Source organism: Camellia sinensis, chromosome 8 (assembly GCF_055761805.1).
Source record: "Camellia sinensis isolate YWXY chromosome 8, ASM5576180v1, whole genome shotgun sequence".
NCBI lineage: Eukaryota > Viridiplantae > Streptophyta > Magnoliopsida > Ericales > Theaceae > Camellia > Camellia sinensis.
In genome coordinates, this window is record NC_138968.1 from 159,259,295 (window position 1) to 159,268,521 (window position 9,227).

Consider the following 9,227-nt stretch of genomic DNA (forward strand, 5'->3'; position numbering starts at 1 on the left):
AAAAGTGGTAGAAATTGATTTGATTCGCTCCAATTAAGGGGACATTTTAATATCTAATCAAAATATAAAATTTCTCCCAAAATAAATAAATGAAAAAAAAAATTGTGATTTCTTTATAAATGCATTATTTTTCTTATTTTTATTTTAGCATTAATCGCTTATTTTTTGACACTTATATAATCAAAATATAAAATCATTTTGCTATAGTAATTTATTTTCAATCCGGTACCAAAAACTAAAATTTAGTTGATCTCGAAGCTTGGTTCACCAATTTTTTCTTACAGTCCTAGGAATATCACAACTTGGACATAATTCCGAGCTCGATTCATTGTTTTCCACTTGTCACAAATTAGACTATTTAACTCTGTTATTTTCAAATATTGCTTTGAGTTTGACATGTACAAATATGATGATGCTAACAAAAAATTCCTTTGTTAAAAATGATTTCATATCATATTACAATCTTTCAGGAAAGAGATTAATCCGGACTTCCCATTACAAAGAGAATTATTCGTAGAGTAATGCTAGTTCTGTTACAAATATATATATATATATACATAAAACACACAGACACACAGACACACAAAATACATATGTATAAATAAGATTTTATAGAATTTATTGGTGGATCCATTTGTGAAAAATCTTGTCAGTCCACAGACATTATGTCTCCAATTTGTGATTCGCTTTTATTCTTTGTATGTTGATGTTGGCACTGAATCGATAAGCACCGAGGTCACAAAACCTTTGAGCTTGGTTCCAGAATGTGTGTATCCATCTTCGTCCTTGTATAAACATCCATCACTCGTGCAAGATTGACTACTCGCAACAAGAGAGGCATTGGGACTACTGTTGGGTGGAGGCACTCTTGATTTATGTCTTTCCATGCATTAGTAACCCGCTTTCGAAATTCAACGAGCACTTCTTCCTCTGATGCACCATATTGTTTCATGTAACATTCGACAGCAGAGACTACATGACCTCTTTGTTGCTCAAACTACAATTAGTGTTATCATCAAGTCAGAGGATGTGATATAAAATTAAGAATCTGTTCAAATTTCATAAATATTGTAATGTATTATAATTTATATATTTTAATTTTGAGAAATAAATTTTTTTACACCAACATCGACCAAATCTGTCAAAATATTATATTTAAATATTTTTATATTCACATTTTGCATTAAAATTTAGGAGAGGCATTTACAGAACATTTTCTTCGATCTCTTTTCATTTACTTCTGATATTGGATTCTAGAAAATTTTATAAAATCCTTAAAATCTCTGGTAAATAATCCTTCATTTACATTAAATTGAAAAACTAAAGGGTAAACTATCAATAGGTTCTACTAGTTAGACTCAATCCTCATCAAGTTCTATTGCTCTTAGTAAAATCGACACTAAAAATAAATTTTTGTGATGGTTTTTTATATATGTCGCTAAAAATTGAATTACTGGCTTTTTTTGTTATGGTTTTTATAAATTGTCGTTAAAACTTACAATTAGTAACATTTTTCTGTGACGAATGACATCTTTTTGTGACAATTTTTTAAAATTATCGCTAAAACTTATAAGTAGTAATATTTTTTGTGACAATTTTTAAACTGTCACTAAAAATTAACAATTAGTGACGTTTTTAATAGTGTTTGATAAAAAATGCTATTAATTATTCTAAAACCTATCGTACAATAAGTTCACCTATTAAGACTTACACATAAGTCTCTCAAAACTAAATAACCCAAACCATAATACATGATTAGTTTTAGATTCTTAATTAACAAAATTAAAATTTTTGAATCGATATCAAATTTTTTTCTTAACACCAACTGAATCGAAGTACTTATTCTGTTAACTATCAAAATCTAACTAAACAAAAAATTGGAATTAACTTAAAGTTGTTTTGGTAAGTTGGTTAAAAAGGTGATTTTTTAGTTTTTTTTTTCTTTTTTTTATTAAAAAATGTGTAAAAAAATAGAGAAAGTTTCCAAATTAAGCCTTAGTGCTTGTTTGACATGTGAGTTTGGGTTAGGTTGGGGCTATTTTAGTCATAAAAAGACAAAATAGACTTTTTACTCTCAGGCTGAAAGTTGTTATATCCAAACTATAACCATTTTTTTTTTTTCCCCCTCACAAAAGTTATAAAATAAAATAAAAAAAAAACCCATCCCATACGAGACTATTTACAAAAATAATTAAAAAGTCAAAAAATTAAAAAGCTAACTCCACATCCCAAACGAAGCCTTAAGTCGATGATGAATTAGCCACAATGATGAGGGCTCACTGTAGACTGATTAGTTCCCCCAAGCATCATTTTACTCATGTTCAGAGTCGAAGTCAGTGACGATGGGTTTGCCTTATTTTCTTCTTGGATTTAACAAGCTATTAAAAGAAATTAAAATAAATAAATAAAAAAACACCTTGACATGAAAGGCCAACAACCACCTCAAATTAAAGTTATTTTAGAAAAATATCTAACACTCTTATAATTATATAGGATCCAACCAGTTGCGGACACAGAGGGTGACGAGTGGGGGCCATTGCCCTTCCAAACTTACGAAAATTTGCATTTTATCATGTAATTATGAATATTTATAAAAAGAAGTTCGCATTTTGACTCTTTCAAAATAAATATAATATTATTCTAACCTTCCAAAATCTAAATAATTTTACTTTCGCTATCCCAAATTTTTAAAAATTTCATTATTTTCATTCAATTTTTAATAATTATAGAATTAATTAGTATTTTAGTCACCCCAAACCTTTGAAAAATCTAATTATTTTAATATTATTTTGAGTTTTTGTAAAATAAATTAATATTTTGATTTCCAAAAGCTATATAATCTTACTTCAAATCTTCTAAAATAAATTAATTTTGCTTTAAATGTCTTTTTTTTTTTTTTAATTCAGTAAAGATGAACAAAGCTCACCACATTAACAATACCGCGTGATCATCGGGATTACATCATAATAAACCATTTTGCAAGACTTCTGATTTATCTTATTACCTTGTGGCTAACCATGTCATCCATGAGTCTGTTAACTACTGATGAAGCTTGAACAATTAAAGGATCACTTGACACCCAATCAAAGGCCTCTTTGGACACCACCTCCCCCATCCCAACAAAGGAAGTGGTTGCTAGCATTGTGTAACCACAGGTTACTAGTGCAACTTGCATATACTCTTCGATACTTGGAACATAGCCTTGGTGAAACCATTTGGCTTCTTCAAAGTATGCTCTAACTAAATTTTTCATCTGAGATTTGAACAAAATTGACCAGTATTATTGCTTTTTGATCAAATTTCAAATGTAATCTTATTGCTAATCACAAATTGTTTGTTTGTAACCAGTTAGTACGAGGCTTACTGCAGATTTTGCATAGTGGACGTGATATGATCTTCCTTTCCTGGCCATCTCTTCATCAATCATGTTGTAAACATCTAGAAGTGCTTGATAACATGGTTTCATGTACTCTGGAAGTTGATCTATGGCACTGATTTCCCACCTGAAATAGAGATAGATAATGAACAATTGAAGAGATTTTGATACTTCTATGAGATCAAATGCAAAGTTCATTAAGGGAATGAATCGGTTTGAACCTCTCAATTGCATCAGTGAAGAGCACAAGTTCTTCTAAAGTACCATAGACATCATAGATGTCATCAATAATGGAAGTCAAGGCAATCACTTTGGTTAGCATCCTTCTAGCAAGTTGGTATTGGGGCTCAAAATAAACTCCCAATACCCAAAAATAGCACTCCACTATTCTGTCTCTCGCAAATGGCAATTTCTTTGCAAAGTCCAATTCTTTCCACCACCTAAAATATGTAATAGGATCCATGTTAGTCAATTTTTAAACCAATTCAATATGACTGGAAAAGCCTGACTTGATTAACAACCTTACATATCCATAAAAAATATTTAAAGAAGCGCTCAGAATTTGAAATGTATGGATCAAAAAAGTGTACAATTTAAATTTATACTATACATTTACATTCTGGGAATTTTCCTATTATTTTTTTATGGGCATAAATTTATAAAAGTCACCTTGTGATTTCGCTTAGCTCCCATTGGTGCATTTTTTGCAATAGGTTGAAATCTAGTTTTGCAAAATTCAGTAGAACTTTATTGTGAGAATCATCTTGCTCATAGAAGAAGAAGTAACAGGTCGCCTCTAGCCTTGTCAAGCCCTTGTGTATGGGCTGATTCAGAGCATGAATTACTTGTTCTTGAACAAGATTGCTCAAGTTGGGTACCGCAGACTCAAGGTGAGTGATGGTAAAAGACAGTGCTTCATCTAGTATATCTTCTCCTCGCAACCTAAGATGTGCAGCCTCATACAAGCTTAACAATCCTCGCACATCGCCAATTAAGGATTCACAAATTTTGCCATTGTCATCCTTGAATTTGTTGAACACATCTGCGCAACCCATCCGACACATGATATATTAGTGTGACACAAAATAACATATGGACTTGTATGGTTGTGCTTGACTTCTTTTAGCCTTGTTCAGATACCAAAACATCAAATGCATGGCAAATGAGACTTACCACAAGAGATGGGATATCCTTGTTGTCTAAGTAACCGAAACAAGAGAGCAACAGTATAAAGATCATTGTTGGCTTTGTCATCATGGTGATCATAATTGGTTTCATATATGTGTTGTAAAGTTGTCTCAATCTCACTTTCAAAATGGTAAGACACGCCTAGGCGTTGGATTGCATCGATGAAGTTCAGTTTCTGTGAAGGCTGATCATTAGCTGCCACTAGCATCTTTCTCACTTCTTCTTTCTGCTGTTGAAGTAGTTGGCCCATTTTAACATCCACTTCCTACACAAACAATGAGAATATAGGATATATACAAAGAAAATTATATTCTTACTCAAAATTTATATATAAAATAAAGCAAGAATAATTTGATAATATTATTTTTGTAACTGAAATCAAACTTCACTGTTCATAATTAATGTTAGTTTTCAAATGGAATAATAACCAAATTAGTTATTGTGAATTTGAAAAATAATAACCAAATTAGTTATTATCAAGTCTTTCTATATGAAACAGAGATATTAATTATAAAAACAGAGTTGTTGCTCCATGCTAACATCTACTTCCTGCAACATGGAAACATATATATATATATATATATATGTATAATGCATGTGTCCAACAAAATTCCATGATAATAAACATGGTTGTTCAACAAAATTCCATGTAGTTTCTTTTGTGTCCATGTTGTCAGATTTTAAATATCAGTTGATATGTAATAAGATTTTAGACTTTTGGTACTAATATTTATAGATATATTGGTCCATACCATTTGATATCCATACCATATCCTTACTAATACTTGTTTTAATACTATTATTTAAAATCATGCATGAAATTAAAGACAAACATTAAATATGTGCAATGCTATCAAATCCAATTTTACCACGGCATGAGAGGCATATGCGAGGAAATGATCTCCCCAAATGGTAGGATGATAATTGGCTGAGCGTCGAGTGACCTGCGGTACCATATTTTTGGTTGAATCAAGAATAGGTAAAGCATGAATAGATAATTCCATGTTTTTGTTTTTGGTTGTGTGACAAGAAAATGGAAGTGAATAAGAACACTCTTGTGGCCTCTTTTTTTTTTCTGTTGCCACTTGCCTGTGGCTGATATCGACCAAGGAGCTCTAGTGCTTTGCTATTTATACTGCAATCCCATGTATTTGGAGGCGAAACACACTACAACAAAAAGCACAAATGGCGACTAAAAAAAAAATTTCGTCGCTGAAAGTAGCACTTTCGGCGACTAAAATGGAATTAGTAGCCAAAAGTGAAGACTTTTGGCGACTAAAATAGTTTAATAGCCAAATGTATAGTTATTGGCGACTAAAAATCAGTTTAGTCGCCGATTATATGGGTTTTAGGGACTAAAAAAATTTTAGTAGCCAAAAGTCAAGGTTTTTGGCGACTAAAAACATTTAATAGCCAAAAGTATAGGTTTTGGTGACTAAAAAATAGTTTGGTCGCCGATTATACGTGTTTTACCGACAAAAAAAAATTTCGTAGCCAAAAGTGAAGCTTTTTGGCTACTAAAAAATATTTAGTAGCTAAAAGTCAACAATTGGCGACTAATATTCAGTTTAGTCGCCCAAAGTGGAGGGTTTTGGCGACTAAAATTCAGTTTAGTCGCCAAAAGTGGAGGTTTTAGGCGGGAATTAATTCTTTTAGCGACAAAAAAGTAATTAGAGGCCAAAAAGTATAGAATTGGTGACTAAAAAATAGATTTAGTCGCCAAAAGTGGTCCACTATTTTTTTTAGTAAATAATTTATTTTTTTACATTAATTATATTAAATAAAAATAATTATTTATATATATATAGTTACGTATTAATATCAGTCAATATACTATATAAATAATATATGTTGCATTTATATTCATGTGATGTTGTAGTGGCATAGTGGGGAGTGTGTGTTGCTAAAGGTTTAGAATGTGGGAGGTTGGTGGTTCGAAACTTGGGAACAGTAGAGGGTAATTTTTTTTTTCTGAAATATGCTTTTGGCGACTAAAATGGAATTAGTCGCCAAACGCTTGACTATTGGCAATGAAAAAAATAGTCGGCAAATGTATAAATGAAAAAAAAATAATTCACTATTGGCGACTAAAAGATTAGTCGCTAAATGTATAATTTTCAAAAATGTAATTGACTATTGGTGACAAAAGCTTTGGTCGGTAAAGACCTGTTTTTTGCCGACTAAAACTTTTTTAGTCGCCAATACCTCCGGCGACCATGTATTCGCGACAAAACCGGAGACTAAAATATTTAGTCGGGGGAAAGTGAAAAGTTGACTTTTGGCGACTAAAAATTTAGTCGCCAAAGGTGCTTTTTCTTGTAGTGACATTAAGGAAGAATCCGAGTTCGTGCACGTGAAATTTATGTTCCAATTTCTACTAAACCACAAAAAAAAAATGTGGACCTCAAAAATCATAGTACAGTTCTTGTATATTTATGGTTGTAAATGCATGGCCCCCATGTGTGAAAGGGGTGGACAGCGATCAGCCTCTGACGTTGTATTTAGTTGGTGATTTGACAAGAGATTTGAAAAAAGAAAAGAAACAAGTATGTGAAATATGAATAAAATATACCTACATTTTACATAGTTTCATATATCTTTTCTCTTTTCCTTTCCAAATCTCTTCCTAAATCCGGCTCCACACAAAAATTGTTGGCCTTCTAAGGATGTGCTTTTTCTTGGATTTGAAAAAAAAAAAATCACTAAACCACAAAAAAAAATAAAATGTGGACCTCAAGAATCATAGCACAGTTCTTGTCTATTTAAGGTTGTAAATGCATGGTCCTCGTGTGTGAAAGGAGTGGACGGTGATCAACCTCTAACATTGTATTTGGTTGGTGATTTGACAAGAGATTTGAAAAAAGAAAAGAAAAAGTATGTGAAATATAAATAAGATATACCTACATTTTACATAGTTTCATATATCTTTTCTCTTTCCCTTTCCAAATCTCTTCCTAAATCCGGCTCCAAGCAAAAATTGTTGGCCTTCTACGGATGTGCTTTGTCTTGTATGTATATCTGTTTTTTGTGTGATGTATGTTATTTAATCACACCTTTTAAGTTTTATTAAAGTGTGATCTTTGGGAGTGTGATTAAAATGGGTCATTTTTAATCACACATTTTAAGTGTGATTAATAACATTTAGATCACACCTTTTAAGTGTAATTAAAAATATTTAAAGTGTGATTAATAGTATTTAGATCACACCTTTTAAGTGTAATTAAAAATATTTAGATCACACTTTTTAAGTGTGATTAATAGTATTTAGATTACACATTTTAAGTGTGATTAAAAATATTTATATCACACCTTTTAAGTATGATTAATAACATTTAGATGTGAAAAAAAACATATATTACACTCACTAGCTTCTCATTTGCTCTTGTGGAGATTCGAACCATCCACCCTCTTATGGTTTATAATAGTATCATTATTTATACATACCACTACTACAAAAACAGATAAAGATCACACTTTTTTTGTGTGATGTGTATTATTTAATCACACCTTTTAAGTTTTATTAAAGTGCGATATTTGGGAGTGTGATTAAAAGGGGTCATTTTTAGTCACACCTTTTAAGTGTGATTAATAACATTTAAATCACACCTTTTAAGTGTAATTAAAAATTAAAAGGGGTCATTTTTAATCACACATTTTAAGTGTGATTAATAACATTTAGATCACACCTTTTAAGTGTAATTAAAAATATTTAAAGTGTGATTAATAGTATTTAGATCACATATTTTAAGTGTAATTAAAAATATTTGGATCACACTTTTTAAGTGTGATTAATAGTGTTTAGATTACACATTTTAAGTGTGATTAAAAATATTTAGATCACACCTTTTAAATGTGATTAATAACATTTAGATGTGAAAAAAAACATATATTACACTCACTAGCTTCTCATTTGCTCTTGTGGAGATTCAAACCATCAACCCTCTCACACTATAAACTTTATACAACACACTCTTTCCACTACACCTTTATAACACCATATGATTATATATGCAACATATACTATTTATATAGTATATAGACCCGTATTAATATAAAAGTATATAAAAGTATATATATAAAGATAATTATTTTTTATTGAACATAATTTATGTAAAAATAAATTATTTACTAGAAGAAAAAAAAGAAACCACTTTTGGCGACTAATTATTTTTTAGTCATTAAAAAATTTAATTCCCAGTCTAAAATTACTACTTTTGGCGACTGAACTTCTTTTTAGTCGCCAAAAAGCCTCACTTTTGACTACTAAACATCTTTTTAGTCTCCCAATGCCTCAGTTTTGGCTACTAATTTTTTTTTAGTCGCCAAAAAATCTCACTTTTGGCTACTAAAACTTTTTTAGTCGGTAAAAACCTCACTTTTGACGACCAAACATCTTTTTAGTCACCCAATACCACACTTTTGGCTACTAATTTTTTTTTAGTCGCCAAAAAGCCTTACTTTTGACTACTAAAATTTTTTTAGTCAGTAAAAGCCATATATGGGCAACCAAATAGATTTTTAGTCGCCAAAACCTATACTTTTGGCTACTAAATTTTTTTAGTCACCAAAACATATATTTTCAGCAACCAAATGTGCTTTTTTAGTCACCAAATATGCTTTTTCTTGTAGTGGAGTGTGATTAAATATATATATATATATATAA

At 30.7% G+C, this 9,227-nt stretch overlaps 1 pseudogene across 1 annotated transcript; it reads right to left on the reverse strand.

Annotated features, from left to right (window-relative positions):
• Positions 1-584: 584 nt before the first annotated feature.
• On the reverse strand, positions 585-5,638 carry LOC114267357 ((-)-germacrene D synthase-like; annotated as a pseudogene). The gene is made up of 7 exons (XR_014338563.1): positions 5,434-5,638; positions 4,550-4,829; positions 4,046-4,418; positions 3,598-3,816; positions 3,365-3,503; positions 3,005-3,253; positions 585-997 (listed from the first exon to the last, which is right to left on the reverse strand). The product of XR_014338563.1 is annotated as a (-)-germacrene D synthase-like (transcript).
• Positions 5,639-9,227: the final 3,589 nt, after the last annotated feature.